The sequence below is a fragment of the Topomyia yanbarensis genome, chromosome 2 (genome assembly GCF_030247195.1).
Source record: "Topomyia yanbarensis strain Yona2022 chromosome 2, ASM3024719v1, whole genome shotgun sequence".
Taxonomy (NCBI): domain Eukaryota; kingdom Metazoa; phylum Arthropoda; class Insecta; order Diptera; family Culicidae; genus Topomyia; species Topomyia yanbarensis.
Genome location: NC_080671.1, coordinates 79,932,226 through 79,942,290, shown reverse-complemented (window position 1 = coordinate 79,942,290; position 10,065 = coordinate 79,932,226).

Here is a 10,065-nt window from a genome sequence, read left to right as displayed (position 1 = left end):
ATAAAATTTGTAAATTTTACAAACCTTTGTACATTTTCTAATTGCACATTTTTGTGTAAGTTTTACAAATTTTTATAGATATTACAACATTTTATAAATTTTACAAATCTTTGCAAATTTTACAAATTTTGGCAAATCTAACAAATTTTCGTGAATTGTTTTTTAATCTTTTGTAAATTTTACAGTTTTTTGTAATTTTATAAATTTTTGACAATTTAACAATTTTTTGAAAATTTAACAAATTTTTGGAAAACTTTACAAGTTTTTGGAAATTTTACAAATATATGTAAATTGTACAAACTTTGTTAATTTTGCATGCTATTGTAAATTTTAGAATCCTTTACAATTTTGCTAACTTTTGTAAATTTTACGAATTTTTGTATATTTTTCAAATTTTTGCAAGTTTTATATTTTGTAATTTTTATAGATTTTCTAAAATTCTGTGAATTCACAAATTTTTGCAAATTTAACAAACTTGCCCAAAGTGAACAAATTCGTGCAAATTTTACAAATTTTTGCAAATTTTACAAATTTTTGCAAATTTTACAAATTATGACTAATTTTACAAATTTTGTGACTCACAAAAATGCGTTTCGATTTCGTCTTATCAGAATCCGACAATGACTTAATAATAATCAGACTTCGACATTGACTTAATAAGCAAGTGCCGGATTGATACTAGCTTTAAAATACCAAGACACAATTTGTGCTAACCCGATCAGAAACACATAACAGAAATATTTCAAAACTATATCTCGCATTGTTACTTGTTATAAATTTCTGTTATTTTAACTACTAACGAGACCTAATTTATAACACAATATTTTACAAAAATTATGTTCTGTTATAATCTTGCTATTTCATTCTGATCGGGAAGCCAAACCAAATGTTTCGATTTCATAAGTTCTCATCAGCTTAAAATGAAACACAAATGTGTCTCTGTTTTTTAAGCTAGCGTCAATCCGACCCTAGCTTAGTCCTGTTACTAAGTTCGTGTCGGTTTTCTGATGAGACAAAGTCGAAACGCAAATTCCATAACTAATTTAAACTGTGAGTTGTTAAGCTGCAGTGGGAAGCTCATAGAACCTTTCAGAAAGAGGAAGCACTCCAGCTACTATCTCAAAGCTTATCGTGTGAGAAGAATGCATGCAGTCAAGGGCTACACGCAAAACCATTACTGAATTCTTTCTAGCTGAATGATGTGCGTTTTGGATCTGAATCTTTCAATTTTGCTCTCCTGCTGTGGTCGAGTTATGATGTGGTCTTTCTTTTGAGTTGGGAGACTCTGATACTGAGTTCAACTGTTTGATTTCTAGTATCAACTTACGGAAGGTTGTAGGTTGTAAAAATACCCACAACATTTTTTAGGTTGGCAACAGTGAACGACTCTTCCGTTATAACGCCATCTATTTCAACGACGTTATCCGGAATGTATACGCGATATTCAATGTTAACCCTCCGGAAGTCGTGCAAATGGCTTAGTGAATGAGCAGCCGCTGGTGCAATAGGATGATTTCGTTGTTTTTTTCAGAGTGGAGTGTACTTAGTGCTCTAGCGCGAGTGACGGAATGTTAAAACCTGGATCATTTACGATAGCATTGGTCTGATTCCAGCCTAAGAGAACGACACGAAGTTCATTCGATATTCATAATTTCGTGCAAACACGCGTGAAATCGATAGTCAGACTCCTGCTAATTTGTGAAATTTATAAGAATTGTATTTATCATTTTAAAAACGTAAAAGAAACTTTTTTAGTGAATTTGGATCATGGAGAAGCTTTCAAAAAAAAAATTTCCCGACAAATTTTGACATATTTTTATAATTCATGGTATCTGTAGTCAAAAATACAATTTTCTTATTGAATATGGTTCTAAACGCCATTTCAAATCAAAATGCTTATAACAAAAAAAATTTAAATTCTCGCTACAAACAGATCGGTGGTGCATTCCACTTTTAAATTTTAATGCAAAACTTTCTTAAATTATTAAACAAACCGATATGCTGGGGATATAATTGTTTCACTTATAATTCCACATTGAAACACCTATATAACATAGAACGCTGCAGAACATGCACTAAATTCATTGTTTTAGTTTCAAACCGGAACCGGTTTAATAAGACTGTAATTTATTAAATAACTTCATTTGTTTGGACATTAATCAATTAAGAAATACTCAACCTAAAGATTGCTTACCTAAGCTGATTATTAAATAATTGAAGATTTAATTGGAAAATTAAACATTCATATTTTGTGGATGAACTGAATACTTCCTTTGGTGAACGTGGGCTTCCTCATCACAGTCCTCAATATGGAGCTACTGAAAATCATACATATTTTGCAGATTTTCTTATGTGAAAAAATCTTAAATATCGAAAGGAATCTTTGCGTTCTTCATCCGAATACGTGAAGTTGAGATTGTAGGGCAATTTGTCAGTCATATTAAATTCTATAATTTCCTGGAGCATATATCTCTGTTATTTTTTGGTCAATTTTCATAAAATGTACCCTCTGGAACGTGAAAAATTCTTAGAAACAAAATTCAAAAACATCAAAAATTTTGACATTAACTCTACAAACCACATTTTTGCCTTTCTCACATAGAAAGGTTATGCAATCACTCTAAAAATCGTCAACCTAATCCCAGCCCGGAGGGCCGATTGCCATATGCTATTCGACTCAGTTCGTCGAGATCGGAAAATGTCTGTGTCACCTCTGTTTCTCAGAGATGGCTGGACCGATTTGCACAAACTTAGTCTCAAATAAAAGGCACAACTTTCTCATCATTTTTTATTAATTGGACTTTCGGTTCCAGAGTTACGGGTTGAAGAGTGCGTCCACACAGCAAATTCCCATATAAACAAGAATGAAAAATTCTCAAAGGGGGGAAAAGGGAAAATTTCAAAATCAAATTTGCATTTTTGATGCCAAATGTCTTTAAAATGCATAAAACGTTGAGATTTGATGAAACCTCGAAAAACAAATTTTTGACTGAAATTGACTTTTTTGGATTTTGGCACCTTTTTGCCTTTCTCATATAGAAAGGTTATGCAATCACTTTAAAAATCGTCAACCTAATCCCGGCCGGCGATTTTTTTTTTTTGATTTATTTCTTGCCGATTTTTTTTATATTAGTTGAATTAGGGTGGTCCTTGTGGTAAGGGTGTTCAAAGCATCAACTTATTAGATATGTAAAATTCAGCTACATAGTGTTCTACAAAGCTATAAATCAATCAAATTGAAGCAACTTTTCTGAAGAAACTATGTGGCTATCTCTAATAGTTCATGTGCTATGATTTTTGCAATATTTAAGGTAGGGTGGCTCTTTAAAAATTGGTTTTCTATTAATATCTTTTTATGTGTTAATTTCTCGCTAATACTTTGTTGTAGAGGTTTTTAGAACTTTTGTAAATACACATTTTTGCCGAAGCGATGAAGTTTCTATCTCTTTTGTTTGCATAGTTACAGGCGATTTTCAAAACAAAAATGGTTTTTTTCAAAGCTATATATCCTCCAACATTGAAAATGGATTTTCAATTTATTAATTTCATTTGAAAGATCGGAGCTTTTGTAGTTTTTGGTGAAAAAACTGCGGGAGCGTTATTTCTGTAAAATAAATAATTAATTTTTGAAAATGCTGTATTTTTCAACAAAAATCGTTCATAACTTTTCAAATAGACGAGATAATATTTTTGTTACTTCAGCAAAAATATTCGCCATACAAAGTTCTAAAAGTGCTGCAAATAAAGTATTTACGATAAATCAATGTATGAAGTGACAAATGAAAAATAGTGATTTTAAGGGGTCACGTTTTCAACGCTCAATCTCTTATGGTAAAATCAACTGAGAAATAGTCATTGAGTGTGATAATACCGAATGTCATGGCAATTCTATTGGATTTTTAAACGTTTTTGAAAGAACAATCTACCGTACATCTAAATAGTGTTAGTGTTGTGTTAGCTGCAAACTATCGTTAATTCTTAATCGGCCAACAAAAGTCATCTATGCTCACTTAAGTAAATCCTTTTTGGTTTGGACTAGTGCTCAAAACGAGTGCTAGAAAGAAAATGTTTTAGTTCACGTCTTGTTATCTTAAAATAAAATCTTGAAACGAGTTTGTTATTCATAGCAGCGGAAATTTTTGTATGCTTTTCCAACATTTATGCAATGTTTGAAAGAATAAATTAATTATCGACTATAATGACGGCTGTGGGTAAGTTAAGGAAAGATTCTCAATTTTTTGTTACTTCAAAACAAATAAAAGTAAGAGGTCTGAAAATCGCTAACCGCGAACTGGTAAAATAACTCATAAAGCATAATTCCCTAGCATCTATATAATGCATGATGACGGTACTTGCTTTATTGGCCCCGTAATAGATAACTTTTATTTAGAGTTTACTATAGTACGCTATTAACACTATTGTGAATTCACGCTAACATGTAGTTGTACGGTAAAATGTTGTGTTTTCAAACAGTGTCACATATTCAATAGATTTTCATTATAACACACATTGACTATTTCTCAGTTGATTTTACCGATTTTAGCGATGAAAACGTGACCTCTTAAAATCACTATTTTTCATTTGTCACTTCATACATTGATTTATCGTAAATACTTTGTTTGCAGCACTTTTAGAACTTTGCATGGCGAAGATTTTTGCTGAAGTCACAAAGTAATTATCTCGTCTATTTGAAAAGTTATGAACGATTTCTGTTGAAAAATGCAACATTTTCAAAAATTTATTATGTATTTTACAGAAATAACGCTCCCGCAGTTTTTTCACCAAAAACTACAAAAGTTCAGATCTTTCAAATGAAATTAAAAGATTGAAAATCCATTTGCAATGTTGGAAGATATATAGCTTTGAAAAAACCATTTTTGTTTTGAAAATCGCCTGTAACTATGCAAACAAAAGAGATAGAAACTTCATTGCTTCGGCAAAAATATGTACTTACAAAAGTTCTAAAAATCTCTAGAACAAAGTATTAGCGGGAAAATAGCACATAAAAAATATTAATAGAAAACCAATTTTTAAAGAGCCACCACACCTTAAATATTGTAATAATCATAGCACACGAACCATTAGAGATAGCCACATAGTTTCTTAAGAAAAGTTGCTTCAATTTTGTTGATTTATAACTTTGTAGAACATTATGTAGCTGAATTTTACATACCTAATAAGTTGATACTTTGAACACCCTAACCACAAGGACCACCCTAATTCAACTAATATAAAAAAATCGGCAAGAAAGTTCTAAGAAAGTTTGCCGAAGATACTATATATCTAAAACCAACGGTTTTGGCGCAAACAGTTTTGTCTTCCTAAATACAGCTTTGGGACCATAGTGCGTTGTATTGAACATAACCAGCCTTGGAATCGTAGTTTGGACAAATGGGAAAGGCACAATTGCACCACTAGGTGGATTAAAACAGGTTTTCTTAAAATGTTCTAATAACGCAACTTCTAGTATTTTAATAGGAATGTAACTTTTCTCATGGGATCCTCAAGCGTATTTCTTCATTAGAAGTAGTAATTTAAAAAATAATTTATTGTTAAATGGAGTTGACATGTGCATTTTAATTATAAAAATAAGGAATCCATGCTAAAAGTAAAAAAATCTAACGTTTCTGAATTTTACTGCTAACGAGTCTATTTTTATTTTGTTCCTAAGGATGTTCCACGTTCAACGAGGTACATTATATTAAATTTGACTGAAGAATATTAGAGACATACGCACGAGAAAATGATAAAATTTAATATGAAGGATACCTATAACCCCAAATTTCTCATATTCGGACAAAGGTAGCAAAGGTTCCGTTCGATGTATAATTTGAAGTACGACGACGAAAAAATATTGAATATAGGATATTGTGGGGTAAAATAACCCAAAACTCCAGTTTCCTTTATTTTTGGGAAACGAAAATATCTCCATTTAAATACTAAGGTTATATCATTTAAAAAGTTATATGAATTGTAATTTTCTGAGTACTACTTCAAAATGTATAGAATTTAATATATTTTTCCTCCATATTTTCCCGTGGTACCAATCTCTAAAGCTTCAAGCGAAGTGAGCGAGGGTCTAAAGTTGTTCAAATGATGTGATATTTGGCATCTGAACTTACTTTGACAGTTGTCACAAAATGAAAGGGGAGGGACTTTGAGAATCAATTTTTTTTTGCGATGCCCTATTGGACAATAGTTTCTGTATTTGTTTTTGTTGTGCTCATTATTTTTGTCTGGGGTACTCCCGCGCAGGGGTTTTCGTAGTTAGCGTATTGTTTACAGTACTGACACGTAGGAGACTGATTATCACATGTACTCAATGTTCTCTGTGTATATACAGTAGGTGTTCCAGGAGACAGATTATGTAGTTTTACGTCGACTGCATTATCTTCAAAGTATACGGGTGAATGACCTATAAGGTTAAAACCCGCTCCAATAAAATCAATCAATCAATCTTCAAAGTACACGGGAGAGTCCACTCTATCATTCTCACACTCAACAAAGTGTTTCATGTTTCATGTTGTTGCGTGAAATAAAGATTTCTGCTACAAGTATGGATCGTATGGACCTTACATTCGCGAAGGCACATTTTATCCTGGAATCGCTCTACTTCTCAAATAGGGGTCTCATTTTCGCGCCTTTAAACTTCACTAATGTCGTACAGATACGTCGAAGAGTAAAGTGTTTGCAATCACTCAAGTTCACCTCACTCGATACAATCTTGATGATTATAGAGGTTTTAATCTGAAGGTTGTAGAATCTCTTTAGAAAGTTCTCTAAGCCTATGTGTGAGGTTGGGAATCGAACCCAGGTAAGCTGCGCACCAGGCATTCGATTTACAAACCACACTATGCCTGCGCGATATATTTCGATTAAACCGTTCATTTGGATGGATATTTCAGTCACACTTGTTAGGTGGATATGCACTTGATTTTACCCAAGCAGAACTATACTCGCCCCATTTATATGAACAATTGTATTTGCACAAAAGAGTCAAACATTCGAGCGAATAAAAACGGCCTGCTTCCGCTTTCGTCTATTAAATCGTCCGGTTCCGAATGGTGGATGTCGATAACATCGGAAGCAGACAAACTGGTAAACGCGATGACGGTGTGAGGCAGCAATCTGCTAGAAATCACACCGATGCGATGTAGACACATCCTGCATACCAATATTTCTATAGTACATGCCACCGTCAGGCGTTCAGGGCTTAATTTATTCATACCGAGTTTTTCGTGATAGTTGATGATATTTGTGGTACAATTGAATGGCTGGAGCCTTCAATAATTTTTGTCATCCGAACTATGGGATAGCTTCAATGAAGCGGGAAAATTTCGTGTCTACTCCTCCTACAAAATGATGAGGAATTATTTTTTCTCAATAGTCGAACAAAAAAGATTTATTTAAAGATGATGTTTCATTTATGCTCTAGGGACAGACAAATACAGCAAACCAAACCAAACCTTTATTCAAATAATTCCATTCAAGGACTGGACAGTTTATGTATACTGCCGTAATCAAGATAAATTAATTTTGGAGACTCTGAGACTCGTGTGAAATTGTTGTAATCTGTGGTTTCCGGCCAATTTTCACTTTGCCAAAAAAGTGCATTCTTTCAAAGCATTCAGCTTTCGAACCACATTGACTAATCTTCTTTTTGGTCGACCCACTGAGCATAACCTACTTCTTCCACTCCTCGTTGGGCTAACCGATGGATTTAGTAGGTGCCTGTGGACTTTATCACAATTTCGAAACGAAACAAATTATGGTGCTAGCTTCTCGTTTACCTGGTCTGGTAGTCAAGCGAGATGAGTTGAGTTGCGATGGTAAAACCGTATCCACACCCTTTTTCGCAGGTGACGGGTTCGACTTATAATTTCGGCGCAAAAGGATGCCAAAGGGAATTTAAACTAAAATCGTGGGAAAATACTATGCGTTATTCATGCGAAGGATTCAGCTCCAAGAAAAAAAAAAAGAAACACACCAATATACAAACTTCAAGAGAAAGAAAAAAACAACCAAACCAGACCAGGCATTGATTCAATAAAAAAGGGTGGAATTGCTCCGAGAACACCGGCTACTTGCCAATAGGGAGTGAATAGGAGCCGGAAAATGTGCCCCACTAGAAGGAGAACATCCGAACCAAAGTTTTCTCATTTATCGTCTACGGTAATTTGCATTTGCATACCCGTTCCTTCAAGTGCGATGGTGAAGGGCTGCTGACTTGATGCTCGTCATTAAGGCCAAGTTCGTCAATTCCCAAGTGCAATGTTTATTCTGCAATCGATTCGGACTCAAACTTTTCGGTATAAACACTGTGTAAAGTTATCTCCAGGGGAGTGCTTTGCTGCTATTTCTGTGGTTCTGGTGCAGGTTCGATATATACAGAAGTGAGAGAAGAGAGCAAAGCAAAGTTTCACAGCTAATAAAATTGAATTTTGTTTGACCTATGTGTAATTCAATTCAATGTTGCATTTCTCGGTCATTCAGATGTCCGGGGTAACCGAAATATACTGATGGTTGGAGAAAGAGTCCAACGTGCGGCAAATCAAACTTCATGAAATAATAATTCATGGATGCAGCTTGATCAAATTTACCCATTCTAACACAGCTCATGGGTACTTTTCCAAAAATATAAAGAATGACTTAATCATGATGTAGCATATCAAACTACATTCAATAACAAATTCTGAGCTCTTTATAAATTTACATTTAACCCTTGTATGTAGGGTTCGTCGCGGTGCGGATGTGGGCGGTAAATGGATAGTCCGCACCGCAACCGCAAAAAAATAATAAAACCGCACCGCTTACCGCAACCGCATTGCATTTACCGCACCGCACCGCGCGGTAATGCGGTAAATGCGGTAAAAATCATGTATTTTAAAAATTGTGCTCAAAAAAAATATTCATTTGTTTTGTATATCCATATATAATAAAATGTTATTCTTATTTACACGAAAATTAACTTTGACGGACTTCTAAGAATGTAACATTTATGAAAATATTGAACTTTGCAAGTTTTATTAAGGGGGTAAGGGTTTTGGCGTAAAAAACACTTTCTCGATTTTTTAAACTGCATAAAGCGAATTGATCAAAACTTTTGTACATTCTAGTGTATCATTTCCATAACATGCTATAATTTTTCATTACAAAAAAATCGACAAACGACTCGGTGACGAAGCTTTCTGTAGAACGTCTCTGAAAAAACATGATTTGCGATGTTACCTGCCATTCAAAAACTACTTAACCGATTTCTTTCAAACTTTGTATACAGATTCTATGTAAATGATACCCAACCCCTACGTTAAGCTTTCGAGATAAATTTACAATCAACGCAAAAACTGTCCAAACTATGCAAAATTTGGCATCTGGGCTAACTTTTACACTTTTCACAATATGAAGGGAGGCCTTGAGGGAGACTTTGAGAAACACAAAAAAATCGCACTGCTCTACACTAATTTCGAAAGCTTTACTTTCAAAAAGTTAAAAAATACTCCTAACTGAAAAATATTATTTGTTAATTTGGTAGAAAATATTCCCAGTTGGACGAACAATAGATGCACGCGAAAAAAAATTCCTTCAAATTCGTTTGGTTTGATGATGATAATTACATTCTTTGGATTGTTTTTAAGTCTTAGTATTAGTAGTTCTTCAAGTTCTCCAAATTAATCAAAATTCACAGTTGAGAAAATATCATCGAAAATGATTCATAATTCGATTGTCAAGAGGAATCGAGAGAAATGATGCATTTTGTAATTGGACTTGACATTACAATTTAATTGTTTTTCAATGATTGGATTTTGCGTTTTATGTATTTGAAAAGCTTCGTTTGTAAATTTTTTCTTTGAAGTATAAAATAAATAGTTTTCAAAATATGTCGTAAAATAATGGTGCCAAATTATATTGGACACAGCCTTTAGATTTTATTTCTTAATAACAGTATGTTTTATGTCAAGTCTATGGAAATTAGAGCAAGTAAATGTTTATCATGTTTCTGTATTATAGGGTAATAAGTAAAACTCGAACGATCTGACAGAGGGATTTTCCTAATAATGACATTGC